The sequence below is a fragment of the Globicephala melas genome, chromosome 2 (genome assembly GCF_963455315.2).
Source record: "Globicephala melas chromosome 2, mGloMel1.2, whole genome shotgun sequence".
NCBI classification, from domain to species: domain Eukaryota; kingdom Metazoa; phylum Chordata; class Mammalia; order Artiodactyla; family Delphinidae; genus Globicephala; species Globicephala melas.
In genome coordinates, this window is record NC_083315.2 from 76,064,215 (window position 1) to 76,067,013 (window position 2,799).

General features: G+C 39.3%; 1 non-coding gene across 1 annotated transcript; it reads left to right on the top strand.

Annotated features, from left to right (window-relative positions):
* Positions 1 to 2,445: 2,445 nt before the first annotated feature.
* Positions 2,446 to 2,575, top strand: LOC115864880 (small nucleolar RNA SNORA11). Its single transcript, XR_004044174.1, has one exon. It is a non-coding gene; the product is annotated as a small nucleolar RNA SNORA11 (small nucleolar RNA).
* The last annotated feature ends 224 nt before the right edge of the window (positions 2,576 to 2,799 follow it).

Sequence of the window (2,799 nt, forward strand, 5' to 3'; positions counted from 1 at the left end):
CACTGCAATGAGAGTAAGCCCATGCGCAGCAATGAAGACCCAACGCAGCCATAAATAATAAAGGAATAAAGAGTCCCTGGGTCCAGATTGCAGGAGGAAAAAACATAAAAGCATTGTGTTTGTGGTTTTGATTGTGTGTGTGTACACATATACGAAAAAAGGAAGAGAGGCGATAAAAAATAGTTTTCTGATGATTTGTATCTGGCTGATGGAAATGTAAACATATGAACATCATTGCATGTTTAAGACCTTGTAAGCTAGTGAAAGCACCTGAGAAATGTAGAAAAACTGAGTCTTACTTTATAAAACATTACAAGCTACTTAGCTCATGCTAAGAAAAGGAATCGCAGAATCACTTATAACATTTAGCATCTTGTTCAAGGCCCACCTAGTCATGCTCTCCTCCAGTCTTATACCTGGTCCCTGCCATTCAAAGCACCCACAGCCAAAAGAAGAAACTCCACACAAACAGACAACAAACGCATCTTATGAAATCTCCAAAAGTTACCAACATATTTCGAAATTTTTGCTATTCAGCTGAACTATTGGAGAGGCATCAACAAAGCAGTATTAAGATACATAATAAACTCTTTACATAGACCTGGATATTACAACACAATTTGTTGAAATGGGGTTGATGACGGCATGAGGAAAGATATCTATTACCCAATATATTTCCAACAACTCCACCAGTAATAAAAATGCCAGTTCCATCTACTCTGCCCGATTCTGATGTCTGTTTCAATAGGTAAAGACCTGGGAAGTGGGGCGGGAGGAGCTTCTATGTGCCAGGCACTGTCCTGGGGTTTTATATTCATTATTTCATTCAGTCCTGACAATAACCCAGACAATATTGTTATACCCATTGTGCAAGGAGGAAAGTAGAATGCACAGATTATATAATTTGTTCAAGATTGCACAGCTAGCAAGTGACAGGGCTAGGATTCCCAAACCAGGTCTGACCAACTCCAGAGGCTGTGTGCTTAATCTCTATGATACACCATATGTCTATAGAGCTAACCCTTTTATACATAATGTTTATTTTAGAATGCATTTTCCTTTCCATTATAAAAGTAACTCAGACCTTCCAGGTCAAGGTGGCTGAGTGTGCACAGACTGAAACATTCCCTTCTACTACAAACACAGAAATAAATGAAAGACAAAACCCCCAAATGGAATGGAAACCTGTAGCTATAGGGGCTGCTACTGGGAACTCATGGGGAGCTAAGGTCAGGTATGTGCTAAGAACCAAGGCTTCAGTGCCATACTCACCTTACTCAGGGCAGTGGCAGACTGAACTGAGAGCCCTGGGTGTGAAGTCAGGGCTGGACAGCATGCTCTCTGCTCAAGAATATAGACTAAAATAGCTTGCTTAGATTTGTAAACAGAAATCTACCCCTTGCCCACAGCAGCACAAGGGTATAGGGGCACTTACATGACCGGAAACTGACTCACACCCAATATACAAAATTTAGTCTCTGCCCAGAGCAGGAGCAGGAGACTACTAACCTAAGATCAAATTTAAAGACAGAATCTGCAACCAGGAAACTATCCAACAGTGAAGAAGAAAACTCCTTGTGCAAAGAGCTCGCAGATGAAATGACAAAATGCATGAGCCCATCTAGTGCCATGAAAAAGAGTGAACCAATACAATAACTCATGCTAGCAAAAATGAGAACACCTTGAAAGATTTAGAATACGCATACATAAGTATATATTATTAAAATCCTCTGAGAGAAAATAAAGGATGGTATTCATAAATCAAGAAGAGGAAGCTATGAAATAAGAAGAGGCAGATACTGAAAAGAACTAACTGGAAATACTGAACAATTTAAAACAATCATTTAAATAGAAGGTATACTCAGCAGTTTGGATATACCCAAACTTACAGTTAATAAATTATAAAATCTAACTGAGGCAAGTACCCAAAACTCAGTCTAAAGAAATAAAGATGGAAAATAAGTTGAGACTTCCAATTGTAAAGAATAAGAGTTCCCAAAATGGAGAACAGAGAACATAAGGGTGATGAAAGATTTAAATGCCTGAGAACATCTCAGAATTGAAGAAAGACATGAGTCCTCAGGTTTAAAATGTCCCATTAATTGAGAACATCAACGCTAAAGAGAAAATATTAAAAGGTATCAGAAAGCAAAGACTACTCAGACTGACAACAGACTTTTCCTCAGCAAGAATAGATACCAAAGGATAATGAAAAATAATCATGAATGGGCTGAGGGAAAATTAGAGTGAACTTTGTAAATGAGAATTCTATATCCAAATAAGCTATTATTCAAGAGCAAAGGTGAAATAAAGACATTTTCAGAATACAAGAGCTACAAGATTATATTTCCTACAGAATCCTGCTAAGAGAAATATGTAAAAACAATGAAGAAATAAAATGCCAGATGAAACAGAAAACACATTGGTTAAAAAATGTTGTAAATCACGGTGTGCTCAGAGCAGGGGGTCTGAAGAAATGGCTCACCTGTTTACAACACACCCAACAGGAATCAGGGTTCATTGTGACAAGGGGCACAAAACTTGTGGCCTTCCTATGAACAGATACCCAACACGTATCTGCCCTTCACCTGCACGTGGCTGCTGGGCAGGACCAGTGGAACAGGGCTCAGTACTGGAAGGAAAGCTACAGTATTTAGTGGGGGTGTTTGCCACCTGGAGCCTGTCCAGTCCACGTGTGGCTGGGCCATGAGTGGTGTTATAGGCATAAAGGCTTTGAACCCCTCTCTTCAAGGAAAAAAGAAAAATAGATTCCGTGTATATGCCATTCTGGAAAAGGCA